The sequence below is a fragment of the Sus scrofa genome, chromosome 9 (genome assembly GCF_000003025.6).
Source record: "Sus scrofa isolate TJ Tabasco breed Duroc chromosome 9, Sscrofa11.1, whole genome shotgun sequence".
Taxonomy (NCBI): domain Eukaryota; kingdom Metazoa; phylum Chordata; class Mammalia; order Artiodactyla; family Suidae; genus Sus; species Sus scrofa.
In genome coordinates, this window is record NC_010451.4 from 6,626,552 (window position 1) to 6,645,166 (window position 18,615).

At 47.1% G+C, this 18,615-nt stretch overlaps 1 protein-coding gene across 8 annotated transcripts in view; it reads right to left on the reverse strand.

Moving 5' to 3' along the window:
- The window catches only part of NUMA1 (nuclear mitotic apparatus protein 1), a 71,024-nt gene that overhangs the window by 34,609 nt on the left and 17,800 nt on the right, over positions 1-18,615 (reverse strand). Inside the window, exon 1 of one of the 8 annotated variants that reach the window (XM_005653666.3) lies at positions 1,295-1,630. The exons of 3 other annotated variants lie outside the window; for them this stretch is intronic. The gene's annotated coding sequence lies outside the window, so the exon portion shown is untranslated. Of the gene's footprint in view, positions 1-130; positions 297-457; positions 710-929; positions 1,194-1,294; positions 1,631-18,615 lie in introns of those variants that run through there. 4 more of the 8 variants (XM_005653667.3, XM_005653664.3, XM_013999240.2 and 1 more) reach the window with 4 other exon arrangements.

An 18,615-nucleotide genomic window follows, 5' to 3' on the forward strand; every position in this document is an offset into this window, starting at 1 on the left:
AGCTCGGAGCCCACTCCAGCGTTCATCAGCACCTGCCCCCACCGCTCTGTTCACACACGCTGGTCCCCACCAGCTGACGAAATGAACCTTTCCCCCCACCGCCAGCACTGCGCACACGCCCAGGCCTCACTCGGGAATGGAGACGCTCTCCTGAGCTGTCTACAGCTCAACGTGCAGGCGCACACGCTCTCCCCCTCTGAACAAAAACACGCTGACACCTCCGCCAGGGAGAAAGAAAGCAAGCCCTCGCTCCGAAAGGCGCCAACTCCCGGATGTTGGCGAGCTGCGCTCCGGCGCCTGGTCCTGCGTGTTTACTTGCTCTCCCTCCCCTCCCCTCCCAGGATGGCGCAGGAAAGGGAGGTGAGGGGGAGAGTCCGCCGCAGCCCCTCGTCCATGTTTGAACAAAAACCCAGCGAAGCAGCGAGGAGAAAAAGTCTGAGTGCAGGCAGGGCCTTACCAGACTCCCAAAGCCACACGTATCTACAGGTTTTAATCCGCCATTAGCATTTAAATCTTGAAAGGAGAGGAGGAAGGGGGGCTAGTGGAAAGTAACCCCACACACAAAAGAAAAGTTGTTGGTTTTCTTCTCAGTCAGCCTGGCAGGAGCGATCTTCCTGGCTGACAGCCAGAAGTGCGTCACGGCCAGGAGTCTGCTTTCTTTAAAGGCGCAGCGAGCTTCCGCGGTCTGGGAGCGCCGGCGAGCAGGGAACGCTCAGCGAGGGGGAGGGGAGGCAGCCGGGGCCAGAGGGAGGGGGCGCGGGCGCACCGGGGAGGAGGGGCGCGGGAGGCCTGGCCCGCACGCCCGAGCCTGAGACCACGAGGGGCCCGAGGCCGGCAGACAAAAACACTGCACGGCAACGGCCGCCAGAGCCAAAGCAAACTGTGCATCAACACCCCAAGCACATCTCCCAGCGGCCTGCCAGACAAACCTGATAGCCCCGGACACTCCCCCTCCGCGCTCCTAGGACAGCAGCGAGGGCCTGTCCATCGCTGCCAGCAGCAGGGAAGAAAGGGTAGGCCACGGGCGGCCCTGGCGTTCAGATCAGCCCTGCCTGCCGGCGAGCAGGGCAGGCAGGAAGCCCGGGACCAGAGACCGCGGAGAGCGAGCCAGACGCAGGCCCTCTTCCACGGGGGCAGCTTCCTGCCGGCCCGGGGCGGGCGGCGTCTCTGAAGCACACGCACGGCTCGCACACAAAGCGCCGGCCTCCTTCCGCGGGCGGGCGGGCGGGCGCCGCCGGCCCTGGGACCTGGCCGCCCCGAGCCCTCTCCCCGGGGGAACCTCTCCAGCCCGTACCTTCTGCCGCGCGGCGCCCGCTCCTCCCCCTCGGCCACCCAAACCGGGAGCCCGGGCCGACGGCGGCCCCGGAGCGCGGGCCTGCGCTGTCCCCGCCGGGCGGCTGCGCGCTCTTGTCGCCGGAGGAATGGCCGCCCAAACCCCAGCGGCGCTGCCAGGACCTAATCCCCTGTTCCGCCGCCGCCGCCGCCGAGCACTGGCGGGGAGGGGTGGAGGGGCCCGGGCACGGGACCGAGGGCGGCAGGCGCTGGCTGCGGCCCCTTCCCAGACGCGGGCACTGGCGCCCGGCAGCTGAGCACACAGGCTCGGCCTCGCCTCCGCGGCCGAAAGGAAAGATGTCTGACGCCTGGGAAACAAACCGCGGCGTTCCCTCCCCCTGAACAGCGACCCTCACCCAGACGGGAGAGAGGGGCCACCGGGCCTCGGGAAGGCCCGCATCCTGCTTTCACCCACACCAGAAACATCTGTTAGACACCTACGAGGTGCACCGACTGCTCGAGGCCACTGTAGAGCGTATACAAAGATGAATTCACCCAGCATCTACACCGAGGTGGGTTAAAATTCCACAGGAGAGAAGAAATGAGACTCGAAATTACATTTCAAGACAGCATGTGCTAACTCACAAAAAGATAAAAATTCTAAGCAGTCGAGAATAGGGAAGGACTAAGAAAACATGATGTTTTAATTTGGATCTTAAAACACATAGATAGAACTTGCCCAGATGGAAATGGAGAGAGAGGTAAGGAAGCCAAAGCAGAGAGGAGGTGTGGAAGCAGTGGAGACACAGACTGGAAGGGAGAGCTGGGGTAAGAGGTGGAAAATCTTGAACTTCAAGAAATAAGATAGGAACATTTATTTGGGATTTTTTTCCCTTGGCCTTGCCTACGATATGCAGAAATTCCCAGGCCAGGGATTGAACTCATGCCACAGCAGTGACAATACTTTTTTTTTTTTTTTTTTTTTTTTGCTATTTCTTGGGCCGCTCCCACGACATATGGAGGTTCCCAGGCTAGGGGTCCAATCGGAGCTGTAGCCACTGGCCTACGCCAGAGCCACAGCAACGCAGGATCCGAGCCGCGTCTGCAACCTACACCACAGCTCACGGCAACGCCGGATCCTTAACCCACTGAGCGAGGCCAGGGATCGAACCCGCAACCTCATGGTTCCTAGTCGGATTCGTTAACCACTGCGCCAGGACGGGAACTCCAGCAGTGACAATACTGATCCTTAACCGATAGGCTATCAGGGAACTCCAAGAACATTTTATTTATTTGTTGGCCGCCCTGCGGCATATGGATTTCCCCAGCCAGGGATCAGATCAGGTCTGAGCCAGTTTTGACCTAAGCGGCAGCTGCAGCAACACTGGATCCTTAACCCATTGTGCCTGGCAAGAATGGAAACTGTGTCCCAGTGCTCCCAAGACACCACAGATGCCAATGCACCACAATGGGAACTCCCGTGAACATTTATTTTTTTATGTTTAGCACAGAGATGTGGCATGTTGAGAAGTGTACTTTGAGAAACTATCCTGGTATATGAATGAATGAGACCAGCAGCAAGGAGGCGAGTCAGACGGCTGCCACAACAGACAGGAGACAGGTAATGAGGACATGGGGGGTTAGGTAAGAGAATGGAAAGCAGGGGGATGAGAGACATGGTGGAGCAAGGATGAAGAGCAGGGAAGGAGTGGAAGCAGAGGGAGGAAATGTAAGGAAGTATGAGGGACGGCAGGGACGACAGAGAGGCCGTCTACAGAATTAATGTGAGTGCAGAGATGATGTGGATCATGTTAGAACAAGAGAGAAAACGAGGTGTAAGAGGAGTTGCCATTGTGGCTCAGAGGTAACTAACCCGACTAGTATCCATGAGGATGCAGGTTCAATCCCTGGCCCCAATCAGTGGGTTAAGGATCCGACATTGCCGTGAGCAGTGGTGTAGGTCACAGACAGGGCTTGGATCCCGTGTTGCTGTGGTGTAGGCCAGCAGCTACAGCTCTGATTCGACCCCTAGCCTGGGAACTTCCACATACTGCGGAAGCAGCCAGAAAACGACCCCCCCCAAAAAAAAGTTGTAATAAATGCTGGCCTAATGTGTATTAACTCATTAATCTGAAAAACCCCCTTTGTAAAGTAGGTGCTGTTATCACTCATCTTTACAATGATGAGGAAACTGAGCCACAGAGATAAAATAATTTGTCCAAGATCACAGAGCTAGTGAATGGCAGGGCTCTGACACCACTTGCTGCTCTGTGACCCTGGCAGGTAACCTCTGAGTCTCCGTGTTCCTACTTGTAAAACAAGGATAAGTTACCTGGTTTTATCAGGTTGTGATGGGGATTCAATAACATCTGTATGGTACCCAACACACTAGCACCCAGACACAAGGTGGGACTGAGCACTGGTTAGTTCCTACTTGGGCATGCTGGCCCCGTGTCACCAAGGTGTCCAAGCAGAAGCCGGCTCAGCACTTGCCAGGAAGCCGGTGGAGTGCACCTCCCTGGAGGAGATCAGAGCTCTCCTTCTGTCAGTCCACCTCTCCAGATTTTACCTGATGGTCAGCTCAAATTTTACCTCCTCAAACAGTAACAGATAACAATGGCTATTTGAGGTAAGAGTCAGACTGTGGGGGACTTTCTACACTGTATGTTTCTTTTCATGTTTGAAATTATCTTCAACAACCCTGTGTTACATTGGTGATCAGAAAAATGTGGTTACATTCTGCATTTGGCCCTTGTACTGCCTTAACTGCATATGCACTGGAAGCCTTGTTTTCACATCTAGAATGTGAATCACTCAAAGGCATAACCAGTTCCAGCTCACTAGGGTTCCCCCACAGTACCTAGCACACCGGGGCTCCTTCAGTCTGTACCACTGAACTACATCCGGATGGAAGGCTTCTAAATTCAACTTTCTGGCCACCAGAGAATAACTGTGGTGAATGGTGAGTGGGGGGCAGCGCTGTGGAGGGAGTGGGACCAAGGCCCTTGCTGGGCCTCCAATGGCCCCTCTTCTCCCAGGCAGGCCCATATTGTTTTGTTTTCGCAGTGTTACTTGCAGTCCACGGTTACCGACTGGTATTCAAAGATTCAAAGATGCACCAGGAAAGTAAAGGCAGAGCAAAAAACCCCAAGGTTTTACAGAAAAGCAAAGCCGCAAACATAATTTAACGACTGGCACAATCAACACTGCCAAAAATGCATGAGGTGAAAATGAGAGGCAGGCCTGCTAAAGTCACCCTGGCCACATCTGGCATTATGTCAGCCCTGAAGCTCCCTAGCACACCAAAGAATGGCTAGGGGTCTCAAAAGGTGCCCCCACCCTCCCATGGCGCTGAACAGCAGGCAATAGCCTCCAGCCGCTGGCCTCAGAGGCGCTGAACTCCCCTCTGGAGCCTCTCCACCAAAGCTGCCCAGCCTCTGGGCCTGCGCTTCAGGACAGCCCAAGGAAGTCGGCCCGTCTCCCCAGCCCCCCTCCCCCAGCACAGTGCCCCTCCCGGGGGGCACAGCTTCTCCGGCCCTCCTCCCAGCCCAGCCAGGCAAGAGGCGGGCCACATGGCCCCCGCTGGGCTCCACAGACCCTGCGCACTGTCCCCAAAAGACCAGGATAAGCGGGGAAAATCCATTTTTAAAAGAGGAAGAGAAAGGACGGAGAGAGAGAAAACACCATGTAACTAACACAAAATGCTGCACAGCCTTCAGAGGGGGGCTGGAGGCGGGCTGCTGAGGGCAGAGCACCCAGGGTGTCTCAAAGGGCCTGGTAACAAGTACATCTTCGAAGCTGGATGGGGTATGGGTGTTTGTTTTGTTGTTGTTCTTTAAATGTAAATGTTATCATTTTGAAAGGGTATTACCATTTTTACAAGCTTAAGCAGAAGACAGGAAGGGAGAGACTCCCCTTAGTTCGGGAATGGATGGTTCTTAAGACAAAGAATTGGCCTGGCATTCAAGGCCCTCCGTGACCTGGCCCCAGTTTTACCTTCCAGAGTCATTCACTGCCCTTACCAAACCCTCCACCCTGCCAGACTGGTCCTCCCACTCTCTCCCAAAGTCTCTCTGAACCTCTTACCTCAGCCTGGAAGGGAAGCTTTCGCTGTAGGAAGCTGTAGGCTGGGACCCAAGGAGAGCCTGTCTCGGTCCCTACAGGCCCTCTCACAAGGAAAGCTGGCAGGAAAAACGCTTACAGAGCCACTACTCTGTACTATGCCTTCTAGTCTTTCCTCTGCCACTTGATGTCCTAGCATAATAAACACCTAAAGACTATCATTACTGTCATTGCTGTTATTGTTGTAATTAATAGCTAACATTTAATGAGCACTTAGTATGGGCCAGGCACTACACTAAACACTTCCGAGCTTTATTTGGTTTAATCCTCACAATAGCCCAATGTCACAATAACCCAAAATATTATGATTAACCCTATTTTGCAGCAAAGGAAATGGAGAATGAAAAAGATTACTTAACTGGCCTAAGGTCACACAGTAAGTGATGAAGGCAAAATCTGAGCCCAGAACCCATTGTCTTATGGTCACTTCATCTAATTCTCAGGACAATCTATAAAGAAGGTTTTATTTCTATTTTATTTCATTTATTTATTTATTTATTTTTGCCTTTTTTTTTTTTTTTTCCCCTCCAAGGCCACACCCACGGCATACTGAGGGGCCCAGGCTAGGGGATGAATTGGAGCTATAGCTGCTGGCCTACACTACCCCTCAGGGCAACGCCAAATCCTTAACCCACTGATCGAGGCCTGGGACTGAACCTGTGTCCTCATGGATCCTAGTTAGATTCATTTCTGCTGCGCCACAAGGGGAACTCCCTCTTTCCATTTTAAAGATGAGGAAATCTGAGGCTCAGGAGTTAAGTGACTTAGTTACCTACGTAGTGATTTGTCCATCTGGTCTCTAAACTCTTCTCTACCACTCGTGAATAAACAATCTTTGAATGAATGACTAAAAGGTAGCATGTTCTTGGCGGCTCGAAGAAGACGTGTACCTCTCTCTACCTCCTCATAAAAATCAACTTTTTAATCAAAACATTCAACAGCTCTAATTTCAAAAGCAACCACTTCACAGCAGAAATTGGCACAACATTATAAATCAACTATAATTTAAAAAAAAAAAAAGATTTTTTTTTAGAAGTAACTGCTAGGAGTTCCTGTAGTGGCTCAGCAGAAACAAATCCAACTAGTAACCATGAGGTTGCGGGTTCGATCCCCGGCCTCGCTCAGTGGGTTAAGGATCCCGCACTGCCATGAGCTGTGGTGCAGGTTGAAGACTCAGCTCAGATCTGGCGTTTCTGTGGGTGTGGTGTAGGCTGGCAGCTGCAGCCCCAATTCAACTCCTAGCCTTGGAACCTCCATATGCTGTGGGTGTGCCCCCCCCCAAAGCAAATAAAAAAAGTAACCACTAAGATTTTTTTCTGAAGATGCAAGAGCTTTACAAACGTTAAAGGACCCAAACTCCTCTGAAGGAGCAAGCACAGAAGGGTCTTCTGCTGGAAGGGGGATGGCAGACATGTCTCAAGGGCGCGAAGCCACGGCGAGAGAAGGCCGGAGGGAAGCCCTGACCTGGAGCTTATTTACAGGCCTCACTCTCCCTCTCCAGAGGGTAGGGGCTGAGTAATGAGGCAGTGTTGGTAAGCCTGAGCTTCCTGGGGAGAAAAGCAGAAGGCAGATCAAAACCCAGCGAGGATTCATAATGACATCCATGAGGCCTTATTCAGCTCTCCCTCAAGAAGGTCTTTCTACAAAACACCTAAGAACCTGTTCACCCTGTTTCACTGTCACAGAGGAGCAAATGGCTCTGTCCCTACAGGCAACATATGTGGCACAGTGTTGGCTCACAAACACAGAACTGATAGAAAGGTAAAAGAAACTAAAGAAAACAGTTTTTGTTTTGTTTTGCTTTTCTGTAGGGCCACGGGTGCGGCAGGCGGAGGTGCATCTGTGACCTAGACTACAGCTCACAGCAAGGCTGGATCCTTTAACCCACGGAACGAAGCCAGGAATCGAACCGAATCCTCATGGATCCTAGTCAGGTTCGTTTCTGCTGAGCCACAACGGGAACTCCTAAAGGAACAGTTTTGATGTAAAGATGCCTCCTGAAGACAGCCTCGCCGATGACAGAAACCATACTAGGTTTGGTATTGGAAGCCCCTGGAGGTAAATGCTGCAGAGTTCACAGACTATATTCATGGCTTCCTAAAGTCACTTGGCCTAGCCTGGGTCTTGGTGAAAGAAGGTGAGGGTTAGGTCCTATCTACAGTATCTTCAAAAATTTCCCATGATTCTTTCTCCAGGACACCATTCTTAACCACAAAAATCTTGCCATAAAACTAATTTCCTCAGAAACCTGGTCAAAACCTGGTTAGGGCTTCCTTCCCCTAAAATAGCAACTCCCACAGGCACTTGGTCACCCTACTGGGTCCCACACCCAGAGCAAGGCACATGTGGGTGTTTCATTAATCCTGATGAAAGAAGGATTACTTGGAAACTGGTAGTTGCAACTTTGCATGAGATGCAACGAAAGGTGATTGGAGCTATACTTGGCATTTACAAGGTTTCATACATAAAAGCCACAGAGAAAGTGCAGTTTATAATTACATGGATCCAAACGGTCTAAAGAAGAGCAGCTTTCTACACCTAGTCAACAAATCAGACTCTCAAGCTTGAAAGAGACCTTAGGGTGTCTTCCAGTTCCCCGTGCATTCACGGTGGAATACCTGCGACAGCTTCACCAAGGACTGGCCATCGTCAGCTACCTTCTACACCTTATCTGTATGCTTGAGCAAGGCCTGCTGATTTGAGACAATGTGTGATTTTAAAACATTGGACCACAGGGACCCTGCCCAGGATCTGGTTTGTTTCAAACAGGCTTGTAAGTAGCCACGAAACTCACAGGGCATCCCATTCTTCTCCCTTCTTTCCCATTCTCTCTCTCTTCCTCTTATTTCCCATATCTCCACCTCCTACACAGCACTTGGACCCCTGTCTTTCTGGCTCCAAATCCACTCGTCTTTCTACCATATCAGGTGCCTTTAACCATGGATGGAAACGAACAAACACAAATATTGAAAGTGGTTGGATTTCTGAGTAGGATGCTAGATTGATGCAAGAATGAAACTTGCCGGAGTTCCCATTGTGGCACAGTGGTTAACGAATCCAACTAGGAACCATGAGGTTGCGGGTTCGATCCCTGGCCTCGCTCAGTGGGTTAAGGATCCGGCGTTGCCGTGAGCTGTGGTGTAGGTTGCAGACGTGGCTCGGATCCCGCGTTGCTGTGGCTCTGGCGTAGGCCGGTGGCTACAGCTCCGATTCAACCCCTAGCCTGGGAACCTCCATATGCCACGGGAGCGGCTCGAGAAAAGGCAAAAAGACAAAAAAAAATTAAAATAAAAAGAATGAAACTTGCCAATGTATTACAAATAAGTAAAATAGATGGGACTGGTGTCCAACATGGTCACAATAAAAAAAAATTTTAAGTTAAAAAATTAAAACACTAACACTTGATAAGAACTTCAAGAATTTAAAGAAGGTGATGTCTCACAACTCAATTAATCCCCCCCTGAAGAACCCTAAAAGGCAAGCATGTTTATTACAATTATATAGACTAGGAACCTAAGCCTCAGAAAGACAATACCTGCCACAAGATCAACCACCAAGGTTGCAGAACCAGAACTCAGGTCCTCTAAATCCATGGCTCTCTCCAGCCCACCGCAACTACATCCTATACCTTTGCATCAGTGTAGCCGTTTATTCACACAAAGCACTTCACATTCCTTGTCCAAACTGTTTTCACTATAGCTTGTGAAGTGGGCAGAGCAAGAGTCATTGTCTCCATCTTTACAGATGCGAAGTGACATGAACAATATTAGATAAAATAACATCCCATGTATCTGGCATCACTGAGAAGGACAAAATTCCTCACAAGCAATTTTCCTAAAAACTGACATTTCCCCCCTTTAGGACCAAACTCTTCAAAAAAAAAACACACACACAGTTATTTGCAATACACACAAAGTCTCCAAAATGCATAATATATGTTACTCTCTACTTGGAGTTAATGAAACGTAACCAGGAACATTCAACTATTATCATGAAACAAACATCTATAAATACTGTGCTGGAGACTCAAAAGATAAATTAAGACAAGCTTATAATCCTGTGGAGAAAGAAACATCACTATAACGCAAAGAGCCCAAAGAACATGGACTTGGGCAGTGCCGCAAGGAAAGCTACCAGACCTCTGCAAAGTCTAGTGGAGACGGGTGATGATCAGTAAAGGGCAGAGCGAGGCACTGAAGGGTTCGAGCAGGAGACTGACATACATGTGTGTGCTTTGGGAAAAGATGAATCTGGCACAAAGGGGCAGAGCACAGCGTTAGGTGGCAATCTCAGTGGCAGAGAGAAAACTGCGGCTGTCAGGGGAGGGCAGGAGGAGCTAAAAGGGAAAAGGTCTATTTAAAAGGCAGTGCAGGGAACCATGAGGGTGCGGATTCGATCCCTGGCCTCGCTCAGTGGGTTAAGGATCCGGCATTGCTGTGAGCTGTGGTGTAGGTCGCAGACACAACTCAGATCCCAAGTTGCTGTGGCTGTGGTGTAGGCTGGCAGCTGTAGCTCTGATGTGAACCCTAGCCGGGAACCTCCATATGCCCATAAAAAGACAAAAGACAAAAAAAAAAAAAAAAAAAAAAAACCACCAGGCAATGCAGAGGCAGACGTAAAGCTCTCCCCCACGGGAGTGTGGGGAAGGTGGGGAGAAGAAAAGACCTCAAGGAGTCTTGATTTGGTGAAAAGACTTCAGAACAAGAACACAGGAGGAGTTACTGTTTTACAGAAACTGAAGGACTGATTAACCCAGAGGAAGGGATGATGAGAAACCAAGGAAGTAACATTTGAGCTAAATACTTAAAAGTATGAGGAGTAGGATAAGCAGGTTTCACCAAAAGAGTATTAAAAAAATAAAAAATTTTAAAAAAGCTTTTTTTTTTTTAAGTCAGGGAAAACAGCACGTGCAAAGACAGCTTATTGCATTCGAGCAGCAACAGCATGCGGTTTAGGAAGGCGCAGCAGGTGACGAAGCCAAGGAGTACCAACGTGGCGAGCCACTCACGCCACGCCACGTTAAGGAATTCAGATTTTATCCTGTAGGCGATGGAAACAATCCAGGTTTCTAAAGGGGAGAGATAAAGGAGAGTAACGCAGATCAGGTCTCTGTTCCAGTTGTACGAAGTCCTGGCTACAACGCTGAGAAACAGGGAGAAGGCAATACAGCACAACGGCTAAGAACAGGAGGTCTGGAGTTAGCCTAAGTAAAATCCTGCCTCTATAGTTGACTAGCCGTGCAATCTTGGACCAGTTTTTTAACCTCTCTGTGCTCCAGTTCCCCCATCTGTAAAAACAGGAATAAGATTAGGACTTTCTCAGAGGGTCAATATAAGGAATTAACACGATAGTACGCTAAGTGTTTAGCACAACACCTGGTCCAGAGATACATGAAGGCTGAAGGCTCATCAGTAAAAAGTTACTTCTGCTTGTAGTCTAGTGTTGTCCATGCTCCTCCTCCTACCAGAAGCTTCTCTTCACAGCACTCCTACTCCCTAAATACACCTTTTTATATTTCATTAATTTCTTTTTCCTACTACCATAAATTCCATGCAATCACAAATTGTGTGCTCACCACTGAATTCTTAGAACTGAGCACAGCGCCTGGCACATAGGAGGTACTTGCTAAGTTGTTGTTGTTTTTTTTGTTTTGTTTTGTTTTGTTTCAGGGCCATACCTGGAAGTTGGAAGTGGCGTATGGAAGCTCCCTGGCTAGGAATTGAATTAGAGCTGCAGCTGCAGGCCTACTCCACAGCCACAGCAACGTGGGACCAGAGCCACGTCTGTGCTGTAGCTTGCCAGATCCTTAACCCACTGAGCGAGGCCAGGGATCAAAGGAGCATCCTCCAGGATACCAGTCCGGTTCTTAACTCACTGAGCCACAATGGGAACTCCATTGGTAAGTATTTACTGCATGAATGAAAGGTTTCGAATTATAAAACTGAACACTTTCAGATGCAATTTTTACATAGAACCAAGGATACAGATAAAAGTAGGCTGTCTGAGTAAAGGCTGTTTGGAGGCCTGTCCCTTCTGCTTCCACTAGTTCCTGAGTCTGTTCTGTATTAAGCTTTGGCGAATGCAGTGCAAAACCACTGTTTGTTCCAAGCAAGTAATGATATACGTCTGAAGTAAGGCAGTGACAATAAAGATGAAGCAACAGCTTCAAGAGTTACTCATGACAGGTCCTGATAAAAAATTATCAGAACAAAAGGAAAATTCTAGAAGCACCTCTAAATTTCCAAGCTTGAGTGGGTAGATGAACACGTGTGCCAAAAAAACAAGAATGCAAAAGTAATAATAATAAGATCATTCATTAAGCACTAACCTATCAACCCTATCAAGGAAGGACTATAATTAACCTCATTTAGAGATGAGATTTCAAGATGTTAAACAACCTAACCAACATCATGAGGCAAATAAGTAGAAGAATTAAGATTCAAACCCAGGTCTGTCTCACTCTGAAGTCCATAGGGAAAAAAAAAGGGTATTTAAAAACAAATGGGAGTTCCCGTCGTGGGGCAGTGGTTAACGAATCCCGACTAGGAACCATGAGGTTGCGGGTTCGGTCCCTGCCCTTGCTCAGTGGGTTAAGGATCCGGCGTTGCCGTGAGCTGTGGTGTAGGTCGCAGACGCGGCTCGGATCCCGCGTTGCTGTGGCTCTGGCGTAGGCTGGTGGCTACAGCTCCGATTCAACCCCTAGCCTGGGAACCTCCATATGCTGCGGGAGCGGCCCAAGAAATAGCAACAACAGCAACAACAACAACAACAGACAAAAAGACAAAAAAAAAAAAAAAAGACTCAGTGGGTTAAGGATCTGGCATCGTCACTGCTATGGATCAGATTCGATTCCAGGCCCCAGAACATGCCGCAGGCACAGCAAAAAATAAAAAAATAATAAATTAATTAATTAAATACAATATTCTTAAATCTCAAGAGGTAGTTCCACTGTAGAAATGTAGAGCCCGAAGCCTGTGGAATGTCAAGGCTGCAAAGGACCTTGGAGATCAATGTCTCCAGTAGAAGCGCTTCATTTTAGAGATGAGAGGCCTGGGGTCCATTTAACAGTTGTCAAATGACCTTATTAAATTAAAGCTCACACATCAGAAAGTTGAGAACTAAATACAAAGTTGATTCCCTTACTCCTGGGTTCTTTCCATTACCCAGATACCTCCCCTAAGCCCAAGAGAAGATTTACATGTTAACTCCATTTTTACTTTCATAATTTTTTTTTTTTTTTTTTAAGAGCTGCACCCATGGCATATGGAAATTCCCAGGCTAGGGGTTGAATTGGAGCTGCAGCTGCCGGCCTACACCCCAGCAACGCCTGATCGGAGCTGCATTTGTGACCTACACCATAGCTCATGGCAACACCAGATTTTTAACCAGCAGGCCAGGGATCCAACCTGTGTCCTCATAGATACTAGTTGGGTTCATTACCAATGAGCCACAATGGGGACTCCTAATTTCATAATTCTTCATTAACTCACTAAAAAAATTTAAAGAACCTCTTAAAAATCAATTAAGATGAAAAACTCATTAGGAAACTTCATTTTTTACTTATAAAGTTTATTTTCCTTATTCTCTAAAACCAACAAAACAATACAAAGATAAAAAACAAGGAGTTCCCATCGTGGCGCAGCGGTTAACGAATCCGACTAAGAACCATGAGGTTGCAGGTTCCGTTCTTGCCCGTGCTCAGTGGGTTAACGATCCGGCGTTGCCGTGAGCTGTGGTGTAGGTTGCAGACGCGGCTCGGATCCCGTGTTGCTGTGGCTCTGGCGTAGGCCGGCGGCTACAGCTTCGATCGGACCCCTAGCCTGGGAACCTCCATATGCCGCGGGAGCGGCCCAAGAAATAGCAAAAAGACAAAAAAAAAAAGAGTAATCTCACAGCCCCCTTCCATACCCCTCCAAGCCCTTCTATATGTCAGCAGATTTTTCCATGCTCCCAAAACCATTAGCACAAATATATTTTTTACTTAAGAGGATTTTTGTTTCCTATTTTTCAAAAACTAGATTTACATATTAATGTTGCTCTGCAACTTATTTTTCACACTTAATAACTTATCATGAATATCCCTTCAAAGGTCAGTAAGTAAAATTCTAACTTCTCCTTTTTAAAAAGCTACATAACAGCAATCCATGAAAAGGATATACCCTAATGTGTTCACACATTTTCCTATTGATGACACAGCTATGTCTAACATGTTCCCATTTCAAATAGTGTTGTAATGAATATCCTTGAATATTTTTTGAAGCAAAAGGAAAAAAATAGTATTTCTACACACACACTTTCCTTGCTGCCCCACGTTTTGATTGCTTCTTTTCCTATCATCCGTACCTTGCTTGCTCACAGAATTCTTCTTGGGGCCCTGTGTGATAACCAAGAACAAAGCAATTTGGGGAATGTCAAGACATGCCATGTGATAGTTACTGCTGGTAAACAGAACTGGCCTATCTGGCTGCCTCTCCCCGCCACTGGCACTCTGTGCCCGCCCACCTCCTCATACACGGATGTGCTCCTGGTTCTCATCGTGGGCAGAGCTGGCTTGGGGAATTGATCCTACTGTGTCACACTTCTGACCCTGACGAGTGCAAATAGGCCCGCCAGCTCGCTAAGCAAGCGGGAAGAAGAGAGAATATATTATTGCTATGAAATAATGTAATACAGAAGTACACAGAGTGATATGCAAAACTCCTCATTCAATAAACTTCAACCCACATTTGCAATGGCACTCCCCTCCTTAGAGGTACCACTATTATTATGTTTCTTGTATAACCTTTCAGACTTTTCCTAAGCATGCACACATACAAATACATACATGTATATACACACATTACGTACAGAGATACCCACCCAGTAGTATGTACATGTGTGTGTGTGTGTATGTGTGTGTGTGTGTGGTCTACACACTTGCAGGCATACTGCATAATTTGTTCTGCAACTTGACTTTTTCACTCAAAAAAATTTTTGAGGGAGTTCCCACCATGGCTCGGTGGTTAATGAATCAGACTAGGAACCATGAAGTTTCGGGTTTGATCCCTGGCCTTGCTCAGTGGGTTAAGGATCCAGTGTTGCGTGAGCTGTGGTATAGGTCACAGACATGGCTCAGATCATGCACTGCTGTGGCTGTGGTGTAGACCAGTGGCCACAGCTCCGATCAGATCCCTAGCCTGGGAACCTCCACATACCGAGGAGTGCGGCCCTAAAAAGACAAAAATAAATAAATAATTTTTGACATGTTTCCATATTTGTATATCGTGAATTCCTTTGAAGAGCTCAAGAAAAATGCCATGGTGAGGTAGTGTCACTTTATTATTGCATTTTGCAATGTCTGGATCTTTAAGGTTTAGTGTCTTGACATGACAAAGGATGCTATATCCATAATGCTGGTGAACCTCTTTTTACATACACACTAATATTTCTCTAGGATATAGACCAATAATCTGTACTGATGAAGTTTGTGCTCTTTAGATGTTGACAAGTATTCCCAAATTACCATCCAAAAAAGGTATACCAGAGTTCCCGTCGTGGCTTAGTGGTTAACAAATCCGACTAGGAACCATGAGGTTGCGGGTTCAATCCCTGGCCTCGCTCAGTGGGTTAAGGATCCGGTGTTGCCGAGAGCTGTGGTGTAGGATGCAGATGAGGCTCGGATCCCATGTTGCTGTGGCTCTGGTGTAGGCTGGCGGCTATGGCTCCGATTAGACCCCTAGCCTGGGAACCTCCATATACCGCAGGAAGGGCCCAAGAAATGGCAAAAAGAAAAAAGAAAAAAAAAAAAAACTAGGCCATCTGACTACTATTTTCCACTACCCAGAGGTCAACAAACTATGGCATGAGGGCCAGCTGCCCATATTTTGTAAATCAAGTTGTAATGGAATAGAGCCATGCTCATTCATTTACGTATTGTCTGTGGCCACTTTGGCTCACTAATGACAAAGGTGAGTAGTTGCGACTACCTGCAAAAACAAAAAGATTTACTATCTGGGTCTAAATAAAACAATAACTCAAATTTATTACCTAAAGAAAAGTTTCATAATGGAGATTAACTGTTGTTCAACTGACTAGAGCGTGGCTGTGTTAGAGAGTGTGGCGCATTTTAAAATACATTAAACAAGATCCTACTGTATAGCACAAGGAACTTTATTCAATAGTTGTGTGATAAACCATAACGGAAAAGAACATGAAAAAGAATGTGTATATGTACATATATAGATACCTGAGTCACTCTGCTGTACAGCAGAAATTAACATACTGTAAATCAGCTGCACTTCAATAAGATTTTAAAAATTAAAAAATAAATGAAATTTAAAAAATAAATTTCTCTGCAATAGAGGCCTGGTATACAATATTGAAGAAGAGTCCGAAACACTCAAAAGAAATCAAAAGACATTCCTCTGCTTCTCAGCTGGGACACTACTCTCAAAGGTTTCCCAAGTGTTCCTATTCTTCACCCTCCTTGTCTCCTTAACTTCAGCGAATGGGAAACAGATCTGGCTCCAAATGTCCTGCAGTGATGGACAAGCAGCGCAGCTTCCCTCACCAACGACACGACGATATGGAACCAAGCAAGCCCCGCTGCCTCTGCTCCTCAACACCTCCCTCCTCCCCACCACACACACACTGCAGGGTCTCTCCTTCCCTCTTGCTCAGGGAGACGAGACTCTCCAGGAAGCAGCGAACACTGCCAGTAGGTCTAGCCAACCACGAAGGGCTAGGGTCCTGACTTCTCTGGGAAAGGAAAGCCAATTATCCCCATCTAGATCCTACCCTTCTGGAGATTCTGGCCACAAAAATTGGTAATTTCAGGCCATTCGGTTCCTAAAGGGCAGGTGGAGAAAGTGCCATCAGACCCATTTTATAAATGAGAAACTGAGGGTAACTTGTGGCCTTTTCCTTTCATTCCCTAAGGTCATTTCAGCAAATACGACCTTCCTACTGTGACACCCCCCCATCCGCCCCACCTTCTCCTTTCACCTTCTCCCGAATGTTGATTTTACATAATAATGGCAAAGAAGCTACCCCACTTTCCTGGAAAGATAACTTAATCTAGGATTTTGATTGAGAAATTAATGACCGCAGAAAGAAGTGTATTTTTCTCATGTAAGTAAACAGGCATTCTTTAAGCGGTTCCCTGAAAAATATCAAGAACCTAAAAAAATGTTCATATTCGAACACTATACTAAGTGAAATAAGCCAGACACAGAGGACAAAAATTGTATGATCACATTCATAAGGTACCCAGAATGGGTAAATTCACAGAGACGGACAGCAGAACCGAGATGACCAGAAGCAGGGGGAGGAAAGAGTGGGAGCTACTGCCTAACGGGTACAGAGATTCTGCTTGGGATGATAAAATGTCCTGGAAATGAGCAGTGGTGATGGTTGTACAACACTCTCAATATATTAAATGCCACTGAATTGCACATTTAACTGTGAATTTAACTTTTTTTTTTTTGTCTTTTTAGGGCCGCACCTGTGGCACATGGAGGTTCCCAGGCTAGGGCTCCAGTCAGAGCCTCAGCTGCCAGGCTACACCACAGCCACAGTAACGCAGGATCCAAGCCACATCTGCAACCCACACCACAGCTCACGGCAACACCATGACAAGAACTCCGTGAATTTGACACTTAAAAATGGTTATAACGGGAGTTCCTGTCGTAATGCAGTGGAAACAAATCCAACTAGGAACCATGAGGTTGTGGGTTTGATACCTGGTCTCGCTCAGTGGATTAAGGATCTGGCATTGTGCATGGGTTGCAGACGCAGCTCGGATCTGGCATTGCTGTGGCTCTGGCATAGGCTGGCAGCTAAAGCTCCAATTCGCCCCCTAGCCTGGGAACCTCCGTCTGCGCTGGTGCAGCCCCAGAAAAGACAAAAAAAAAAAAAAGAAAAATTCTATATGATAGACTATTCTACAGACATTAGAAATATTTATAAAGAGTTTCAGCAACATTATAAACATATGAGTTTATATAATGAAAATAATGGGAAAAGGGAAAAAATACAACATTACAGGTAATATAGGACCTAGACTATGCAAAACAGAAATATGCATAAGTACAAAATACTGATAGGAGGAGTTCCCACCATGGTACAGTGGTTAACGAATTGACTAGGAACCATGAGGTTGCGGGTTCAGTCCCTGGCCTTGCTCAGTGGGTTAAGGATCCGGCATTGCTGTGAGCTGTGGTGTAGGTCACAGATGTGGCTCGGATCCTGAGGTGCTGTGGCTGTGGTGTAGGCCGGCATCTATAGCTCTAATTAGACTCCTAGCCTGGGAACCTCCATATACTGAGGGAGCAGCCATAGAAAAGTCAAAAAAAAAAAAAAATACTGATAGGAAATATTAAATTGGAAATAAGTGATTTTCTCCAGATGGTGGGGTTATGCATGATTTCAGTTTCCTTTTATACTTTTCTGTATTTTTCATATTTCCTACCATGAATATATACTATTTCTCAACCAGTTAAAAAATGTTTTTGGTTTCCACTATCTAATCAAAAGTCCCCCCACCCCTGGTGAGGAGTTTTAGCAATCACTACCAAGACTGCATGATGTATACGCTTAAGAAAACCTTCATCTTTGGAGGTGGGGAAAGCTCAGTCTAAAGGGACACTGTTGACCACTTCCCGCCTTCTTGCTTTTGGAGGTGCTTTAGTAAATATAACTAAGGAATCGAGTACCCAAACATCAGACATCTGACAAAGTTTATATTTTAAGAACCAGGTGGAGTTCCTGCTATGGCACAATGGGATGGATCAGTGGCATCTTTGCAGCACCACAACACAGGTTTGAGCCCCGGCCTGGCACAGTGGGTTAAAGGATCTGGCATTGCCACAGCAGCAGCTCAGATCTAATCCCTGGCCCAGGAACTCCATTTGCCGTGGGGTGGCCAAAAAAGAAAAGATAAAGAACCAAAAAAAAAAAAAAAAAAAACCCCAGAGAACCAGGACCACCACCTTCTCGCCCCTGAAATCTAAGACCTTACACTTAAAAGACAGAGATCCGAGTCAGTCACGCGGCTTGAATCATGTTATTCCTTATCCAAAACACTCAAGAGCTAACTCCACAGAGAATAAAATCCAAGGCCCTTAGCATGACACTTTCTGTTCCATTAGATGCCCTTTTCAGCCTCATCTCCAGGTCTTAGCTCTAAAACATCTTCTATCTCAAGAACACTTTCCCCAATATAGCAGACGTTTTCCAGGCCCT